This window comes from Chrysemys picta, chromosome 8 (genome assembly GCF_011386835.1).
Source record: "Chrysemys picta bellii isolate R12L10 chromosome 8, ASM1138683v2, whole genome shotgun sequence".
Lineage (NCBI taxonomy): Eukaryota > Metazoa > Chordata > Testudines > Emydidae > Chrysemys > Chrysemys picta.
In genome coordinates, this window is record NC_088798.1 from 97,616,832 (window position 1) to 97,638,798 (window position 21,967).

Sequence of the window (21,967 nt, forward strand, 5' to 3'; positions counted from 1 at the left end):
TAAAATTCATTAAATTATCCTCTATTCAGTGGGAATAGAGCATGCACGGTAATTTTTGGGAATGAAAAACAACTTAACTGCACAAACAAGAAAGGACAAAGGTTTAAAACCTGAACATTCACATGACTCTCACAAATACATACACATCTCCCTGCTCCTATATTTTTGGGTGGTCTCAAGAGAGAACAAGGATGGCCTCTTTTACAAGAGTCACTCCAAATTAGATTAAATTTCAGGTCGTGTGTCTAGGGAGACTAAACCAATAGTTTTAAATCCCAGCAAATAATTAACAAAACCCATTAAGGAAATGTTCCACTTAGTTTATTATGCATCCTATGAATAGCTAAAGATAGATAATGGTGCTAAAAAGATAGATTAGGCATATACAAAGTTTTATTAAGAGTCTATTTGTGAGCTTCAATATGTTTGGGTGTAAAAGTTGCCAGTTTCAGAAAATAAATGGGAAGAAAATAAATAAATAAAGCTATTTAGCTATAAAGGGTTTGTATTAGTGCAGGTATTTCAGGTGTGTGTGTGGGAGCCTACTGCTCAAAGTATACTGCATGTTTGACTCACTAGTGCATTACTTGATTGAAGAGGCATATTCAGAAATGGGATTAGTATCATTCCTATATCACATCCAAATCAGCATAAACTTCTTGCTGAAAACTGTTGAGGTTGCACAGTCTTTTCAGATTTTTTTCCCCCAAGAAATTTCATTTATGTTTTCTTGCCTAGATGTTGTATAGCCTCATACATTATAAGCAAAAGAGCCTTACCGTATAATAGAAGTGTGAGGCAGGAGCCAAGCAGTTCCATTACAGGGGGAATTACAATCATGTAACTAGGAATGAGGATGTATTACATCTGTGTGGGACATAGAAGGAAGGACATTTTTATAAATCAATCTTGAGCTGTTACTCAAGAAGGAAAATAACTAGTGGCGGTACCTATTCACCAACTCAGTGTTATTTGCCTGCCAGTGTACATTCCCTAACCTCACCCTTAATTAATCATTTTATTCCAGTCAGTAAGATTGCAGTATGCAAATGAATTGAGGGGAAAAGTAGACAGATGACAGAAGGGTGGCGGTCCATATCTACTACTTGACCATCATTTGTGATGTTGAGAGGGCTGCAATGGGGGGATAAAAGAGGAGGAAGAGAGAAACAGAAAGAGAGGAGAAGGAGAAGAGAGAGTTTCTTAGCCACCATGGTAGTACAGACAGACCACTAGCTCTTTCAGACCATTAGCTCTGTCCAAATAGACCACTAGCTCTTTCATTACAATTGTGGGCCTATGACAGAAGAAGTCTATATCTCCTCTACTTTCTTTTCCCTCCAATAATTTGATTTTGTCAACCTTCAAAATTCAGCAGTTAAGAGTCTAACGTAGTTAAATGTTCAACTGTCTCTCTAAAAGGAATCACTGGGCCAAATTTATCACTGATGTAAAGAGGCGCCTCAAAAAGGAGTTCCAATAACTTACGGAGGAACAGGAAAAATGTCTCAGCAGGGACAGCCTACCAAGGGACTGTAGGAGTGAGCCTACGTGCAAAAATATCGGGCTGGGCCACCAACGAAATTTAAATTTAATGGGAGGCCAGGGAGTTCTTACAGCACTGCCTGAGACATAAAATAACATTCCAAATGAGATTGCTGCATCATGACCTCATTGTATACATTATTGTTTGTGTGTGATTGCGACTTGAACATCTGAGGGAGAAGGGCAAGGAAGATGGAGAGTGTGGATTGGGAGCTATTGCTTCACTGATTTACAAATAATAAACTACTGCAATTCATGCTAAATATTTAATTATTTGAAGACCTTCCCCATTTTCTAAGCCCAAAAGGAACCCTTCATAGATCTCTTCTTTTGGGATTAGAGAATTTCCAAAATGAGGAGGCACGAGACCAGGAAACCAGGAATTCCTTTAAAAGCAATAAGGACAAAAGATTTCTTTAATTTTTTATTGCTTTTGATACATATTTTAGAGCCCTTCTGAAATTAGGGAAGTAAAGGAAACCATGTGAGCCCAGTCAGTATATAAAGAGCTCTATCGAGTGAAGAAAATTGAAAACCAATTTCATTTAAAATAACAATAAAAGAGAAACAGGCTGAATTAGAAGAAAACATTTGCAAAGAGAAGGAAAGTCACATAAGTATGTATGTGCAGATATTTAGAACAGTGAAAGGTGTCCTAAGCAAAGATTGGATGCTTAGTAGAAGTGGCTTTTAACTAAAAGGTTGAACAAAATTGTATTGAAAACTGCATAGGGATCTTTTTAAGTCATTGCTAACCAGATGTACAACGGTGCCTCCAAGTTAGACGCACCCCTTTTCAAATTGAACTACCTGATTTTATGGAAACCTATTAAATACATGACACACAGTTAAAAAGTTCATGGAATGAATGTTGTTTTGGACACTCCTAATGTTCTTAAAGGTATGAGATTGGAGCGGCCAGAAGCTTTTATTTCAGTTTTGACCAATATGAGTGAGCATTCAATATACCCTGATTTGAGACCAAAGCGAAACGCTGTCAAGCTGCAATACAATTAACAAGGGCATTTATACTCCTCCCTTTGATTCCTCTCATATCTTTACTGAAGCTCTTTCCAGGGCTAGTGAACTTATAAAGAAACATTATTTTCAGAATAAAACCATCTAGCTCTGTTGCTCATCACGCTGATTTTACAAACTCCCAGAGCTGCATTTTGTATGGTCACCTAACTACAATAGAAAATGGTTTCAGAGTAGCAGCCGTGTTAGTCTGTATCCGCAAAAAGAACAGGAGTACTTGTGGCACCTTAGAGACTAACAAATTTATTAGAGCATAAGCTTTCGTGGACTACAGCCCACTTCTTCAGATGCATACAGAGTGGAATAAATATTGAGGAGATATATATACACACATACAGAGAGCATAAACAGGTGGGAGTTGTCTTACCAACTCTGAGAGGCGAATCAACAAAGGATTGAATAAGGACTGGGAATGGCTGAGCCATTACAAACACTGAATCTATCTCCCCTTGTAAGTATTCTCACACTTCTTATCAAACTGTCTGTACTGGGCTATCTTGATTACCACTTCAAAAGTTATTTTTCTCTTACTTAATTGGCCTCTCAGAGTTGGTAAGACAACTCCCACCTGTTTATGCTCTCTGTATGTGTGTATATATAGCTCCTCAATATCTATTCCATTCTATATGCATCCGAAGAAGTGGGCTGTAGTCCACAAAAGCTTATGCTCTAATAAATTTGTTAGTCTCTAAGGTGCCACAAGTACTCCTTTTCTTTTTACAATAGAAAATGTTACTCCAGCACTATTATATGCCCTATGCATTTCAATGTGGTCCTCTTTGTCACTGTCTAACACATTTGGGGGCTTTTGTTATTTCACAGGGTCCTTTAGACAAACCGTTGACATTTTGACCTTTCTACTGGATGTGTCTCAAAGCTAACAGCCTCTATGCTAATAGTTGCCTTTTACAGCTTCTTCCCTGGGGCATTACAGCTAATCATCTCCTCTTCCTAACGTATTGCACTCTCTCCTCATGAGAGGAAATTATTCTGATTCTCTCATGGAAGATTTCTTTCTTTTTTCAAGGTACTGTCTAGTGGTCCCTAGAGATCTAACAGTTAAGTACAGGACTCCTGCTTCTGAATATCAACTGTTGAGCTCTCTTGATTGCTCTTGTGGATGCGTAGGGACAAAGTTCAAGGCTGGCAGAGAGGCTGAGAACATGGCCATCCTAGTAAAAGAACATCTGGTTGATTCTAGTGAGATTTCTCTGTAAGCTTGAACTGTCCAGTTCTGGGGTTTCTGAAAAATTCTGATAACTTCTCTCCATCATACATTGGCTCACATTTTATCAAGCCTCTGAACTTTCTGGATTTGGCCAGAACCAGAGGTGGAAATGTGGGGACATTGAGAAGCCTTTAAAATATACTACCCTGGCAAAAACAGAATGTGTAACACCACTTAAACAAGCAAAACAGCAGCAATAACTCTCCACCCATGTTTCTTCTCCCCACTCCTCACATACACATACTTCTCAGTGCACAGGGAAATGGAGAGAATTAAAACGACTGCTGTTAGATAACGAGACTTTTTCTTTTTGTTCATAGCAAATATGTATTTGCCTGATGGAACAGTTCCAAGTTGTTAAAAGATAAATGCATTTTTTCAAAACCTCCTGAAAAGTAATTTTTAAAAATGGTGGGGGTAAAAGAACCCTTAAGGTTTAAAAAACATTCCTGTGGTTACATAAAGTGACAAAATGCTGAAACTGAAAGTTAACACTGACACACCATCCTTAGCTCCTGCTGCTTTCCTTTTGTTCCGGTTTTACTCACAGTCATAGGAGCTGGGGATAAAATGACAGCCTAAATTCTGAATGTCACGGCTCTGTCAAGTTTTGTTACACTCTTAATGCTCTTTTAAACCTAGTCTTTGGGGTTTATAATCCTCTTCACGATGTAGAAAATTGAGGGGAGGTTGAGATGGACAGAACTTGCCTACTGTAATAATTCAGCGTGTATTTTATAAAAATCAAGCATAAGTAGACTTCAGTGGTGCTACTCCAACTTACATCAGCTGAGGGTATGGTCCAATTTGTATGAAAATAACATTAGACGGGCAAGAAAATGCTAAGCTAAGGTTACCTCATGACTGTTCCTCTGTCTAGTCCTATATCACTAAGGCTACCTTTATGTCATAGAAGTCATGGAATCCGTGATTTCCAGAAACCTCCTTGACATTTTCTGCTTCAGCCACTGGGGCTGCAGGACTGGAGCTGGCAGCCAGCGGGGCCCTGCAGGTTTCCAGCGACTGGGGACAGCCTCGCAGGGAGGTAGGGGGAGAGAACCTTACAACTCCAAGCCACCACGGTGGCAGGAGAAACCATGGAGCCAGAGAAGCAAAAGTCACAGACAGGTCACGGCTTCCATGAATTTTTGTTTATTGCCCGTGACCTGTCCGTGACTTACTAAAAATAACCATGACAAAATCTTAGCCTTATACATCACTTATCTAATAGTGAACTGTAATACTGTAGTGCAAATGATGGAAAATGAAAGTTCATCCACACACTTATTCCGTGATGGTGAAATACCTAGTTATATGTGTTGTTGGAGTGGATAGATGGAGGACCTCCCTTTTTTTGCATAGCCATCCCTCCCCACTGCCACAAAGTGACAGCTAGAGTAAAGAGGGAATATGGTCTGGAGGTTAAAACACCACACTGGGAGTCATGAGGTGTGGGTTCTACTCCCAGTTCTGCCATTGACTTGCTATGTGACTGTGAACAGAACTCCTTTGTGCCTTAGTTTCTTACTGTAAAATGAAGATATCAATACATGTTTATGCCCCAGTGGGTATTGGGAGACTAAATGCATTAATGTTAGTAAAGCACAGAGATCCTAACTTGCAAGGCAATATAGATAGAGCAATTATATATGTATGCAGCACTCTCCCTTTCAAAATGCTGTATACAACAGAGTAAAAAACCATATGATAAAAACCATAATAAGGCACCACGTCCCTTACAATATAAATATATTAAATCAAATGGGGGGGGGAATACAATTTAAAAAGGGAGCAAAAAGAATTGGGATAAAAGGTTAGGAATAAACAAACATCATCAATCATCGTAAAAACATTTCTGTGGGGGAAAAAAAGCTTTATAGTGATTTTTAAGTGAAGGGACAAATGAAATAAAATGGATTTCAGGACAGGGAATGTTTCACACAAACTGAACGACAGCAACTTTGTACTCACCAGATGAATTGAGACACAAAGGAGAAAAGCCTAAAGAGCACATCATGCATATATAGATACCCATAAGTAGAAGGCTCAAAGAGTAAGTCTCAAAGGGCCAACACCATTACGGGCTTTAAACAACAAAACAAGAGTCACAAATTCTAGTCAACCCCAACATAAGGAATGCTGTGTGAGGATAACATGAGCACAAAAATGCAAACATCTATGTTCTGCATTCTGAACAAGCACCAAGCAACTGAGCAGTCCTACCAAGAGAGTGAGTTACAATAACTGAGCTTCATGCTGCTTTTGCAAGATTGTGATGGTGCAGCCGACGCACATTGCAGAATTGAAAAATAACACTGTTCTACTATGTCCAACCAATGGCATTCCATGGAAAAGGCAGGGTCAAAAGAGGAGTAAAGATTCTTAGAATGCCTCCCTCCCTTTCGCCCCCTCATAAGGAATAAACAAGGAAGAATGAGACATCTAAATGACTTTTACATCCCAACAGTGACAAAAATTGCTAAGCCTTGGTATTATTGCGGGTGCTTTCCCAAGTATTAACACTATTCCTCTTTCCTTTAAGCAGATTATCAGAACTGCTAGTTGGTGTGAAGATCAATGAGGACAGCTTTTAAGATTACAGCTGTTGCTGGGCTGTCAATTTATGCATTTTTCTTACTCTCTCTCTCTCTCACTTGGCAACTTTATTTATTGTGACAAAAAAACATCAGAAGGAACTATGTAGCAACCAGACCAAATTTTCTGTTAATATGCAAACTTTAAAGTTGAACAAAAATTAGCAACAAATGAGCAAAGTGTGGACAGGGTTTTATATTTAAGATTTAAAGCTGGAACTCATCAGATTTCTTATTAACTTGCAGTTCAAACTAATTCCTTTGTGGCGCACAAAAATTGAACAAATCTATTTATTTTAAAATTAAGGGACAATGCAAGTATCTACTCAATTTGTCTTTTCCTGTCAATGCCATTACAGTTCACCACATTGGGTCAGAGCATTCGATTTCCAGGGAACATGGGGGGGAAATAAGTGCCGATGACTCAGATAGTGGCAAATGTAAGAGGGATGAGTGCCCAAGGCTGTGTCTGTACAGATGCCTGAAGCACAAAGTGTGTGTTAGTATTTGTGGTAAACTTCTTTGACCTGCAATATTTGCTAGTCTTTTGTGGTTGTTATTGTTTAAGCCATGGTTTCCCCATGATCAGGATCAAAGACATAATATGGGAGGACAGATACCAGAACATGCTGTAAAAAATGTGCATTAATTTTAAATGATAAAGATGGTTTTCAGCCTCGCTAAAATGAAATGACAGCAGTTACTCCATAGTTAAGGTAGCAATTGAGTTTCCGTTGTCAGCCCAGTTTTGCTGTCTCCATCTCTCTCCTGCCCATCTCCCATCCCCCCAAAATAACTGGTCTTAAAACAGGTGGGTTATATCTAGGGATGAGGTAGAATGTTTGCTGCAAAACTTGAGTGAATGAAAGAAGGGGTTCTGAAAGACAACAACCTAACAACAGAGTTGTTAAACGAAGTTCCCAAATTCTACAGAACTCACTGAGGGGTGGGGATCAGAAAGTAGAAGAGAGATTTATCCAGTTTACTGGACTCTACTAGCTGAGATCTAGTTGACAGGACCAAAAGTTCTTATTGATTAACATGAAATTACAAAAATCATTAACATTTTCCTCAGGTACATCACCAGAGAATGTAGCTCTGGCAATCTAAATACAGGAGACAAAGAATTTCTATAGAGTTAAGATTTTATTTATAAAAAATAAACAAAGGGTAGAATTTTAAAAAATTCTAAAACTCCTGTTGACTTCAATGGGATCAGAGTTATGCCACTCTGAGCACTTTTGAAATTCCCTCCCTGAGGCTAGGTCTACACTACCTGCCTGAATCGGCGGGTAGAAATCGATCGCTCGGGGATCGAATTATCGTGTCTCGTCGGGATGCGACAATCGATCCCCGAATCGACGCTCTTACTCCACCAGCAGAGGTGGGAGTAAGCGTCGTCGACGGGGAGCCGCAGAGGTTGATTTTGCCGCCATCCTCACAGCGGGGTAAGTTGGCTCCGATAGGTCAAATTCAGCTATGCTATTCGCGTAGCTGAATTTGCGTATCTTAAATCGACCCCCTCCCTCCCGTAGTGAAGACCTGCCCTAAGTCTCTAGTCCTTTTCCCTGCAGGAAGAGAGCTCAAAGTGTAACCTTGTCTCTAGGGAGGCTTGTTAATGGGGAAAAAAGGTTAATGAGGGGAGGGGTCCTGCTCTGGCAGACTTCAGGAGATCTACAAGAAGGCCCCTTTACCTCATCCCGCCTAAGCCCCCACTCTTCCATCCAGGCCCTCACAGGTCCATAGGAAGGGAGCCAGGCTACCTTTAAAACACTTTAAAACACATTTACTTGTTGCAAGATTTTTCAGATTAAAAAGCTCAAACTAAGTTGTTGGTTTTTTAAACAGAAGCACTTGCTGTCAGTCAAACCACAAATCAGGATCATATATTGCCCTCCACCCAGGCGGGTGTGGTGTGAGGTGTGTAATCCTCATTGACACCAATGGAGCTGAGTGTGCAGAATGAGGACACTATGTGGATCAGGGAGTGCAATTCGTAGGTGTTCCAGATAGTTGCAGAAATGAAGTGAACTGGTTTATATTAGTTAGCTGCTCTTAGAAACAGTCACAGAGCCGCACAGCAGTCTGTTTTTGAATAAGGAAAAACAGATCAAAACCCAAGTTAAATGTGTGACTAGAAAGAAAAATATCCTCAAACTGGGGAGGCAGGAGCGGGGGTTGGGTGCCACAGCGTAAAAGTTACCGAGAGCTTTGGGTTGAAAGAACCCCGGGTAACAATACAGGTGCTGCTGTCTCTGATGCACTTGGTAACAGAGAAGCAGTTTTGAAGCATGAGGAGTAAAATCGACTAAAATGATGACAGTTAAATATTCCGATCTAAAACAAATACATAGTTGTGAAAGAAACACAAACTTCCAGTCTGCAGGCTTCAGCACAATTCTACTTCATGTGTGTAAGTCACATGACAAGTGCCTAAATGTCTTTGAAGACAGAAAATGAGATATGGCAAAGAAAGCTGCTGATGCTAAACTTGTACTGCATCGTCCAAAGGGAGCGCACCGAAAAGTTCATGCAAGGGACAGACCAGAATGCATTAATTCTCAATTAGATCATAGTATACAACAAAGCACAGGACATTAGCATCAGATTCGTTCACCCAAGGAGTAAGTGGTTCATTTCACTTCAGAGAAGTCTAAACTAATGAAATGTCATGGGGACTAAAAGACTCTACTTTCCTGCCTGCACTGATTTGGAGCTGTATGCTCTGCTACTTGTTCTGACCTGCTCATGCTGGTTTTTTTTCTGAACAGACAGATGTACTGTAGGGGATATTGCTTCACTTGTATTTTCTGCTAAATAACTTTCTAGGGACAACATTCAGTATACAAACGTATAGAACTAGAGACGCACTGTAGGAGATATAATCCATTGGATCACTCTCACTGTTGCCTCCTAACGTTAATCTGTCTCTATCCATTGGCAGAAGGGTCACACTGTTACAACTTACTCCTTGCAGGATTTCACCAGAGCCTAAGTTTGGTGACCTTAAGGGCATGCTGCAAGGTTTGTAAACTCAAGCTTTTGAAAGCTTATTCCCTTGGTTCACATTGGGGATTGATATGAGCAGCATGCATGTGTACGGGACGGGGATTGCCCCTCACTAGACTTTAAAATGAAAGATTACACGTTTTAATGGGGTCTTACTGAGGGGTAGAATTTTCAAAAGTGCCTGAGTGACGTAGGAGCCCCAGTTGCAGTGAAAAATCAATAGACCCGTACTCATAAGTGACTTTGGCACTTTTCAAAATCCCACCTGGGGTCAAATATATGTTTTTAGATACATAAAATTAATCCTCGTATTTCCTACGTAGACCCTGAAATACAGTGGAGACTCCACCTACATTACTTATGGCCTTTGCTAATTAAAACTTCAGAGACACATTGATGGAGAATATATACAACAACAGAAGGAGGATTTTTGTATGATACATTTTAAACAGGTTTCAGAGTAGCAGCCGTGTTAGTCTGTATCTGCAAAAAGAAGAACAGGAGTACTTGTGGCACCTTAGAGACTAACAAATTTATTAGAGCATAAGCTTTCGTGGACTACAGCCCACTTCTTCGGATGCATTTTAAACAGTCTACTGTAAACGAAAAGAGCAGCAAGGATGCAAAGGGAGCTTTCTCTGTGCCCCCTATTTTGTGATAGTAGTGGAGAATATAAACATTGCTGAATAACTGCGCCACTAGAGTTAGTTGAATTATTTATTGTAAATAATATACATTGTGAATTCTGCTCTTTATTCTGTTCATGAATCATTCATGAACCAATCCAGATTTCTACAGCTGTATCGGTTATTCATAAAGTTTCATCTAATAGTATAATAGACAAATTTTAGCCTGTGAGCTGTTCATAAACTGTTCACTTTGACTTTTTTTGAAGTGTGATTTTTCACCTCAGTCACATGGTATTGCAGCTGCTCTTTGATTGCATGACTAAAGCCTTTTAAAAACATAAGAACACTGAATGATGAATAACTCACAGTTGGTACAATTTTTAGATGAATAATCATTTGTGCTAATCTTTGTGAAAATATCAGGCTTCATAAAAATTTTTCACAATTACCTATTAACCTTGACAAATTGGAGAATTGGTCTGAAATCAACAGGATGGAAGTCAATAAAGACAAGTGCAAAGTACTACAATTAGTCCCAGCTACAAGAGATTAGCTCTTTGAAACCTTCTCCATTCAATCTGTCTTGAAGCAGTTCCTCAGAAATTCCCCAGCTAATCAAATCTTTTTCTATAACATCTATCCATCTAGTTTTGGGTCTTCCAACCCTTCTTTTACCCTTCACTTCTAAGTTTAACTCCCTTTCCTATGGATTCCCCAAACTTTTCTATATTTGGTATCATGTTCTCACTTTCCCTAATTCATTTGTTCTGAACGTGATCCATCCTTGTAACTCCAAGCATCCATCTTAACATTTTTATTTCCACCATATTCAAGATCTGCTCCTGTCTCTTCCTCAGTGCCTGGCTTTGGGAGTGATACAAAAATGCAGGCCAAATTACAGTCTTGTAGACCTTCAATTTGATGGGTATTCTCCTATTGCAGTTCACTCCATTTAGTCCATGCTTTTCCTGTTCTGATTATAAGTACATCATTGAGTTCACCATTACCCTGTACTATTGAATCCAGGTACTTAACCTTGTGTACCTGTTGTAGTGGCTGGCCCCTCAGTCTCATTGTCATCCTGCAAGATATCATCAAATCTGCAAACTATGTACTCTCTTTTATCTTTGCTGAGTTTCACGCCATTTCTTTCAAGAATGCACCTCCATCTTTCTAACTCGTCTTCCACTTCTTCGTTGGTCTTCCCCACAAGCAGTACATCATCTTCAAAAAGCATGTAACAGGGTGCCACTCTCTGGATGTTTTCTCTAAGTGCATTGAGCAACAATATGAATTAAAAGGGGACTTTGTTCTGAGCTATAATGTACTCCAGCTCATACTAGAAATGTTTCAGTTTCTCCACATGACCTTCTAGCTGTGGTTACAGCACCCTCATACGTTTCCTGGAGGAGTCTGCAGGTGTCTGTTTCATTCATTCTCATACACTACCAAGTGACTTTTCTCAGAACACGGTCATAAGCCTTCTCAAGATCAATGAATACTATGTGCAGGGTTTTCCTCTTCTATCTATATTGTTACACCAGCAATCTCAATGCAAAGATAGCATCCATTGTTGAATTGTCCGGCATGAATCCACACTGATTCTCACCGATCTTTACTTGTCTTTGTAGTCTTCTATCAATAACTTCCTCTCAAATCTTCATCATGTGGCTATGAGTTTAATGCCACAGCAGTTATCTTGTATGGCTCCTTTTCTTTTAAATATTGATACTAGTGTGCTTTCTCCAGGTATCAAGCATTTTTTCAGGCCTAATGATTAAATTAAGCAGTTGTGTCAATATGTTCATGCCTATTTGCCCCAGGTACTTCCATTCTTCTGCTGGTGTGATATTCAGAAAAACTTCCTAACTGTAAAGGATACAAGGATATTTAAGAACTGGAATAGTCTTCCAAGGAAGATAGTGGAAACCCCATTACTGGAGATCTTTAAGAACAGGTTAGGCAAACACCTGTCAGGAATAGTCTAGGTATACCTGGTCCTGCCTCAGTGCAGAGGCTGGATTACATGACCTCTCAAGATCCCTTCCTGCCCTACGTTTCTATGATTCTATTCCAGTATTCATGGCTCAAAAAAACCAGTAGTCAATTGAATTCATTGCTTTCATATGTGAAAAATATCCAAGAATCATTTAACTTCCTTGCGTTTTATTTTATGATTTTATGAGAAAACTTTCAAATGAGTACCTCTCTCTCAAGTTACAAGGTCCATGGCAGGTCTGCAATGGATAACATTTTGGAAGCAGAGATCAGCTCAAAGAATATTGTTGCAGATTAACACCATCCAAGTATAAAGTACGAGGAGTACTTGTGGCACCTTAGAGACTAACAAATTTATTTGGGCAGACTAACACAGCTACCACTCTGAAACCTATTACCATCCAAGTATAAAACTCGGGTAAAAAAATCTGATCCTTTAATTATCCATTTTTTAAAAATTACATGCTCCATTTCCTAATTAAGAGATCCCATTTTCTTCTAAAGGCTCGTCTACATGGGAAGTTAAGCCGAATTAACTAAAGGTGTTAATTTAAAGTGCATTAATTCTCTTTGTGGGACATTCTCATTCAGAAGCAAAAGTGGCCTTAGTTCACTGTAGCTTCAATTAATGTGCTTTAACTAATGCACTCATAAAACTCGTACCTGTAGTTAATTCAGCTGAATTCTCCTGAAGGTCCCCATGTAGGCATGCCCTAAAAGTCTAATTGCCGTAGTGGCTCATGAATGCAGCTCTATCACTTCCTTTGCAATTATTCTTTCTTGCCAGTCATCTGGAGTTACCTCTAAAACAGAAAAAGTACTGGGTTTGTCCCAGAGACTTCAATGTACCTTCAGTATAGGGACCAAGGGAGTGCAATATACCCAAAGTGTATGCAGAATCACCGGCCCCTAGCACTGAAAAATCATGAGTGCTTGGATTATGAGATTAAAAAATCTTGATTTTTTTTGGCCTAAAGTAATAAATAGGAGGTTCTTTATTTACCTTATGGCTTTTGAGCCTGGAGGGTGCACTATGGTTATATTTTAAAGGTTTTCTCCACAACCACAAGGGTTAGAAACTCTCTTTTATGAAAGCTGAGAGCCTCACATATTTAGAACACCCCATAAAAATATCAACTATCCCAAGACTCATGATAAAATATCAAGTGCACGTGTGTGTGTACACATGCACATGCATACGGTTACATACCACAGATGGAACCATCAAGGGATGCTGTTGGGATCAATGATTCTTACTTGAGTCCTGGGGCAAAAAAAAAAAAAAAAATCTTGTGCAGTGGATGTAGAGGAGCAGCAACCATTGCTCCAGAGCATAATTTTGAATAAAAGTTACAGAGATGGGCAACTTACAGTATGGTTATGAATTCTATCAGAAAATGACACAGCCCATTTAAATGGACAACATGAGGAAGAGGCAAATTTCACCTGTTTCTTGAATCTCATCAAGATGGCTTATTAAAAGAGCAACTGCAGTCAGAACAGTGACTATATATAACTGATACGGTGCAGTTCCACATTGTCTCACTCTTTTCCTTTAGCAAATGCATCCAGTTGGCAAATCAAATGAAGATTTTTCTAACAGGCAGCTTTGCAAACTCAACATGAGAGCTGAAAATGAAGCTGGGTTCTTTCTTCCTGTGCTCATTACCAGTAATAAACATGCTGTAATTTGGTATTAGATAATAATTTTGTTAATACGTACTAAGCAGAATGGAATCCGGATAGTTCCCCACAGCTAATTTGGTTTCAAAAGGAGCTTGATTTGTTAATAAAAAAAAGAAGATATGTGTCAAAAACTCACCGAAATCAAGGCATTGTGGAAGAACTTTTCATTTTTACATAGTCACTTTTATGGCTTTAACTACACTTTAACCTCACCAGCACTTCATAATGATTAGCTCCCAGTTAGCATAGCACCTAGAAGACTGCCAACAGAATTATGCACAGCATCATTCTAGTTTTGTCTTGGATGCTTAGGTTAGATGGAATTATTTTGGGGCAACTCCTGCAGTGGTGATAATTGTTGGGTACAGTATTTTAAAGTATAAATGACAACCTGAAAAACTGAAACATGAAAGGAACATAAGATTTGTCATACTGAATCAGTACCATACAGTACCAAATCCAGTCCTGTCTCCCACTATGGACAATACATGATGTTTTAGAACAAAGTGAAAAATTCACACACACTCTCCCAAAAGTCCCTTGCCAATTGTGGGATTCCTCCCTGAATCCAAACCTATCAGTTTAGTCCCTGATCATGATCTCTTCCTGCATATATTAAATGGTATTCTGGCCCTAACATTGTACAACTCTTTCTAAAAACCACCTATATAGTATTAGAACTTACTGTGTCATCCTGCTGGTATGGAATATGCCATGCAGCTTCAGCATTGAATGTAAATACATATCATTAGTGCTGATTTTTCCTGAACATAGTTAATCTCCTTTGATCTTTGAATTAGCCCTACCACTTTGTTTAAATTCCAGTAATGGCTTCCACTGATTGATTGTGACCAAACCACAGCTAATATTTTGCTGGGTTTAAAAATACTACGACACTGATAGACTAGCAGCAAAGCACTTTCAAATGCTCACAAGGAAAGAAACATATGTGCTTTTCTTCCTTTTGATGCCAGGATGCCTTGAATATTAGTGCAGAGCTCGCTGACTTTGCAGTAGATTGGCAAAATGTGCCTTTTGAGATGGATTAGACACCTCAGCTTCACTTTGTCTATTAATTAATCTCAGCAGACACCCGTTGCTTTGTATATTACAGGCACGAGGGATTATCCCACAATATAATCCCAAATCTTCTAAGTGTAGACAGGCTGATTTATACTACACTACTGTGGTAGTGTTTTGTGTAACAGGGTACAAGTGCATAGTGATAAACATTAGCCTGCTGTGCAAAGGGTGCAGTGGGAGGAGATGGATGATGCTGGTCATATGCACAGTGCAAGAACTTTCCTACTGGTGCTACACTGATGATTATGGGCAGGGAGTAAAGTAGGGGAGGATGAAGGAATGTCCTGCTGATGACACATTACTGCTCTTTTGCAAAGGAACAGTGCACTCTGGGCTAACAAAGTGCTACAGACTGTGGCATACATTTTACCTAGCCGGGGGCCTGACTTTTGCGGCTGTGAAATACGAGCCCTGGTTTTAGTGCTCTCCTGACACTTGGCAGAGATCCAGTCATGCTACCTGGAGGAAGGGGTTCTTTTCCCAGAGTGTAGCAGGGGACAAGACTTGGCCCTGAGTAAACACAGTTATCAGTGGGGATGGGTGAACTGCCAGGGTAAGAACCATCATTCTCTATAAAATCTTTGTCCAAAGTCAAAGTTAATTCAGGGGGTTGTTTACTAAAATCATTTACAAAAGTACCCATCACTGAAATGACACCTGGGAGAAGGGAGAGGAGGAAGGACATCAAAATAATATTATTGTTTAGAGATAATTCACAGGCTCAGTGACTATCTACATCAATGCCCACTACCAGTTTTCAGCCTACAACTCCTGCATATAAGGTAACAACTGGAAACAGGGAGCTAAGTGTGCATGAAAAAAGTTGACCCAAACAGGACAGATTTCCCCCCCTGAGTTTAGAAAACTACCAGTGATTTTTGGCAGCGGTCTTGAGTGCCTCGCATTCTCCACACTAGCTGCTAAACTATTTTCAACAGCAGTTCAGCAGGGCCCATTGTGACAAATATTGTCAGCAATGGGTCTGTTTTCTAGTGTAGAAGAGGCCTGAGAACAAACTCTTGGACAACGGTGTGATGCAGTAGGGAGCGGGGTGGATTGACCTGGGAATGTCATCTAGTTTTACTGGGACTGTCTGCATTGGGGATGGGATAGCAGGGGATGACTTTATTTGAGGGACGCTACCTGAGCCTGTATCCTGAGCCAAGAGGGGGGTGGGGCCAGGTGACACCTTTGCCCGAGAAACTGGACAAAGGGAGAGGAGGAGCCAGGGGGGAGGGGAGTGAGTCAGCTGGAGGGGGTTTTTCAGTTTTGAGCTGGCTGGGAAGAGGCAGGGAACCCCAAGCTCCTTGCCCCCAGAGGGACCCGGCTGAGGGGTCCTGGTTGTACCTACAAGCCCTGCTTGGGACTGTGTTCCTGTCGTCTATTAAACCTTCTGTTTTACTGGCTGGCTGAGAGTCACGGTGAATCGCATGAAGTGAGGGTGCAGGGCCCTGACTCCCCCACACTCTGTGACAAACGGCCCAACCAATGATAAGATTCTGTCCTTTTGGGTTCAGAATGAACCTTGAAAGAGCCCGAAAGGACAACCCAGCTGATATAAATTGTTTTGGAAGGATATAGGATAGGATTTTCAACAGAGCTCCAAGCTGGCCTAGCTGCAGTCAATGAGACTTTTATCATTCAGTGGGAGCAGAGTTAGGCCAATACTAAGTGCTTTTCAAAGTCCTATGCATAGCCTTTTATAAAGTGAAAGAATCTGGCAAGTACCTTAATCCCAGGTTTCCAAATGCTTGGATACACCATTTGTTTTTCTCAGCCATTTGCATCCACATTCAGTCCAGAACCAGAAGTTCATATGAAAGCCTGCCCAATTTGCAGATTTAAAAGAACAAGACAAGGCCCCATCTTGTAAACCCCTCTTCATACAAGGAGTCCTATTGGCTTCAATGGGGTTCCTTGCATTGATAAGGATTACGATATTCCAATGAGAACGTGTCTGCAGAATTGCGCCCAGATGTATGGATAAGCATCAAGTCAGAAGTTTGAGTCTTTAGTCTTCACTCAGTGCTAATGACAGTACTATGGTATAGCATTTATTCTTCTAATAAGAATACTTGTAAGAATACTGCGTAGACTTTCTGTCCTTCATCAGTTAAGACTGAGCCGATCACAACACGTCTTCCAATCTTCTCTGCTAATACTACTCTGCTAATTTAACAGGGCCTAAACTTGCTCCCATTAAAGTCAATGGGAATTTTGCCATTGACGTTAACAACAGAATAGATTCACCTTGTTAACACACCTGACTGTATTGCATTCTATGAATTATAATCCAATAAAGCAAACTCTAAACACATTAGTGTTCTACCAAAAACAACAATAGCCAGGAAAATTAAAATTAAAGAAGATAATCCATTCTTACCTCAGACAAGGGAGCTTTTTTATTAATTGTTTTTGTTGTTGATTTTGGTTTTTTTACAAACCATCCTAAGTTAAACACAAAAGTGTGAGCCTTGAATTTTTATTACCTGGCTATGATTTATTTATGTCAAAATCTCAATGCTAGTTAAACAAAAGGGTTGTTAATGCATTTAACGTACTTGAATGTTAAAAGAACAACATTTTCAAAAGAGAAAAGGAAAAGAAAAATCCCAAATAAACAAAAACCCTGCAGCTTCTCATGAGGTTATAAAATACATAACATTTACCTAAGAGACCAGATAGCTCCATGTTTGTGTTATAGTCCCTCCATTTAATATGTCTCTAAGCAGATCTGTAATGTATTGCACCCACTGAAAAAAAGTTTTATAGTTGAATTATTTCACAGACTTTTGTTTATCTGACAGGTCATAATGGGTTAAATAGACATTCTGATCTCTTATATTTTTATAAGTGGATCTGGACTAGTATATCCCAAATATATTCTACTGGAACATATCTAAATGTGCCTGATGTCTAAAATAGTAATGTATATACATTATTAAGGAAAATTACAATTTGAAAAAAAATTACTTAAAAAAATCATAGTCAATTTAAAAAAAAGTTAATCAGGCCACATTATAAATAAACATTTACAAATATATGCATTTTTAAATGTACCAGGATTAATAAGCATCTAAAACCACATGCTAAATGATCTATCAATTGTGCTATAAACATGCATGGTATTTTCCAGAAAAAAATGCTAAGCCCTTATGTGAAGAAGCTTACTACATAAGGACCTATCAGTTTTACGTAGATCCAATTGTAGGGATCATTGGGACTACTCACATCTGTAAGTCACTGTAACAATACACAATGTTAAGCATGTGCATAAGTCCTTAAAATACCAGGCCTAAACTGCAGATCTTATGACTGGAAGGGACCCTTGCCTCCCCAAGGATATCAGTGATGTCAGTAGAGCGCCGTCTGGGCTCAAGGGTCTGCCCAGGTGGATCTGATTACAGAGTTGGAGCATGAGATGTCCATGCTGCAGAGGTTTATTTACTGCTATGTGTGCATATTTTTAGTTCTTTTTTAAAAAAATATTAAAAGATGGAAGAGTATCCAAAATGAAAGGCAAAGCAGAGCTGTGCAAAATATTTACCTCGAACCTCAAAATCACTTCCCAAATCCAAGATTCATGTATTCAGTGCACGTTTCCCTGCCCATCCTCACAAAAGCTTGCCAAGCAGCGGCTGAGGTTGTTTACACAGCTAGTGAACTTCCCTTATTCCAACCAGTCTCCCTTGCTCCTTAAAACATCCAACTCCTCCTCACTAGAAGCCCCAGTGCACGCCAACCCTAAGACATCTGAGAGAAGAGAAGGGTGGTCGCAGGGGCTAGGATAGGGGGCCCAGATGTTTTTGGGGGTGGTGAAAGAGAATTAATCTCCACCTCACGACATGAACTCTGCACGATTTGCACAGCCCTAATACAAATTCTTGACAGCTTCCCTGAAATCCCATTCTACTAAATTGCGTTCCTTCCTCAAGTGAACTTTTCCATAGTACCTTCTCCCCACCCCCTCACTGCTCTCTTCCTGCATCCAATTATTTCCCGCCTGAAACTCTCTGCTATCTCTACATTATCCCCAACTTTTGCCTGAGATCTCCCAACATCAAGCACTTTGAATGATATCAGCAATGATAGACTTCATCCAATTACCCATTGTGAGCAGTTTGTACTTTACTCCTACAGATCAGCTAATGCATTGAAAAAAGTCAGTAATATTTTATTAAAGTGATAATGCCTGAGGAGCTATTGAAATCAATACACTATGGAGTAGAACTTACCATTTATTTTTAAATTATAACCCTTTATTTCAGTGGCAAGTTTGTAACATTTCAAATAAATCTTTACTATTGAAAAATGTTTGTACTGTAAATATCGGATACAAACATCACAGACTTTTGCACAATACTAATACATGTTATTAACATGAATGGGGATAGCTTTACTAACCCTTGTGCAGAAAATTCAAGCATGATAATAGTATTGAAACGTAATATTTATATATCACTATAAATGTTCTACACGCTTTACAAACATTCGCTAATTAATACATTTTAAAATAGGTACTAATTCAATAAACAGTAACCACAAAGTAGCATAAATATGATATATGTGTTGATTTGTTTTTGCAGAAAGCATATGCCATCTGTATAGTATATTAAAAATGTATTAAATGTGTTTACTGTTACTTTAAGGAAAGGATATATTGAGTAAAATCCTGTCTCCACTGAACTCAGTGGCAGAACTTCCATTGACTTCAATGTAGCTAGGATTTCACTCGTTGCCTTTTGATTGTCCTCACATAATTCCCATTTGTATTGTGAGGAGTCATATGCATACACTGAAGGATCAATTGACACTACTGACTTCAGAACAAAGATTCTTGGTTTCTAATGGCAAATCAGGACTTGGGCTCATACCTGATGTTGCTGACACAGGAGTGCAATACCCACCAGATCTGTTGCTTATTGCAAATGAACCAGAACGCCAACCCTCTTGAGGGCCACCCAACCCTACCTGTGAATGTAGACACACAATGTTCCAGTTTCCTTTACTTATCTCCATATTCACGTAGCATTCTAGATATGCACAGCATATTCTGACATCTAACCTACCTGTCAGCAGTTGTACAATAAGCTATGTTTCAAACCATTGCAAATCATTTTGAAACTACTCTGTAAATGGGCGATCAGTGCTAAGTAACAACCTTGACCAGGGATTGGCAACCTTTGGCATGCGGCCCATCAGGGAACTCCGCTGGCGGGCCAGGATGGTTTGTTTACCTGCAGCATCCACAGGTTCGGCCGATCGCCGCTCCCACTGGCCATGGTTCGCCGTTCCAGGCCAATGGGGGCTGCGGAAAGTGGTGGCCAGCACATCCCTCGGCCCACACCACTTCCCACAGCTCTCATTGGCCTGGAACGGTGAACTGCGGCCAGTGGGAGCTGCGATCGGCCGAACCTGCAGACGCTGCAGGTAAACAAACCGTCCCGGCCCGCCAGTGGATTGGCCAAAGGTTGCCAATCCCTGACCTAGACTCTATCAGGTTACTTCAGGGAAAGCTGAGTTTAGACTTTTGAAAACACGATATCAGTACACAATCAAAGTTATTTATTGCTACACTTCTGTGTGCTAGCCAGCATGGGAGCACATTTAGTTAATTAAGTGCATGACTTTACTTTATAAAAACAGATCTTGACTGGCATTAGTGTTGACTTAAACTTGCAAGGACACTGTACAAAATACCTTCATTAAAAATATGTTGCATTGTTTTTAAGCATAAGGGAATTCTGAAAGCAGTCATTCTGTTTCCTCTATAGAGTGTTGGTCTCTCAGGGAAGAAAACTATTCTGGCTCTCAAAAGTACATCTATGTGAGACACAGAGTTCATGTTTCTGAACCGTGCTGTCCTTTCTAATTCTAGCCTGGAAGTTTTCTGCACAGACCTAGCAGCAAAGTGTTTTTTTCTCCTTCAGAGGAAATAACCACACTAACCAAAAATAACTTGGGAGCTTCAGATGTAAAAGCTGCCTTAATGGTTAGGATACAAGTTATATGGTCATAGCGCAAATTACATTATGCATCCCCTGACTGCACACACTGAGATTATGACTGCTCACTGCACTCAACACACGGATGGTCACAAGGGAACACTAAAAGCAAATTCTGGCCCTGTCTATCATCCATAATTCAAGAGAAATCAGGGTTAAAAAAAGTGCATGAGCAATCGACATAATTTATATGCTGCCATTGGGAGAGTTGGCAGTCTCCCGCATCATAAAGTTTAAATAACGGTAGTTTTAACACCAGATGTACCCACAGCTGTCCTGAATGTAACACCATTAGCTCCATTACTGCATGAAGTAATACTTTTCTTAGTTCAGTATCCCCAGGAAAACATCACACCTGTCAGCCTTACTTCACAAACAGCTGACTTAATGCAAGATTTTACCAGTAACTTTTCAAAACTAATCAGTCAAATACAGACAAAAGGAAGTACTTATAAAGAAAAAAAACCTTGAAAAGATTTATGATACAATGGTTAGAAAGGATGCTACATGTAAAATTAAAGGGGAAAAAGGGAAGGAAAGAGCACTGGGCATCTTTGATAAAAAATATTACAAGATAGTCTTCTATGGATGGCACACAACTTTGGAGAGGATCTCCATTTACATGAGCCCTTTTTGATTTTTGTTCATCTGGACATTGTCTCCTGAGAGGGGCCATTTCCCTGCCCCCACTCCCCCCACCAATTTCTTCAGACATGACATTACTCAAAAGATGGTCAAATGAATTCAAACAGGAAGAATGAAGGTGATCATTGATTTGTTTAATCTAAATTAGCTATAGGAACAATGCTTCAGTTTCAAAGTCTGGCTGAAACCATAGATGGTTAGGTCCACAGATGTTTAGAAGAGCATTTTTTCCCACCCAAAATCTGAGAATTTTAAGCAAAACTTTTAACACTGAAAAAGTAAAACTTGCCATTAAATGGAATTCTTTGGACAGAACTTTTCCAGATGGAAAAGAATTGGAAGTAGAACTACAGGAGGCAACATTTACAAGGGATTGTAAATTAGCCTTTAGTAAAGCATTCTTCACCTTTACTATCCCACTGAATTGACCCTGGAAAAACTATATACACAACCTCAAGGAGGAAAAATGCAGCTGATATGATACATGGATGTGGAATCAAATTTATG

The 21,967-nt window shown here is 39.6% G+C and overlaps 1 protein-coding gene across 8 annotated transcripts in view; it reads right to left on the reverse strand.

Annotated features, from left to right (window-relative positions):
- FSTL4 (follistatin like 4) overlaps nt 1-21,967 on the reverse strand; it is a 540,889-nt gene that overhangs the window by 347,128 nt on the left and 171,794 nt on the right. The gene's annotated exons all lie outside the window — the stretch shown is intronic.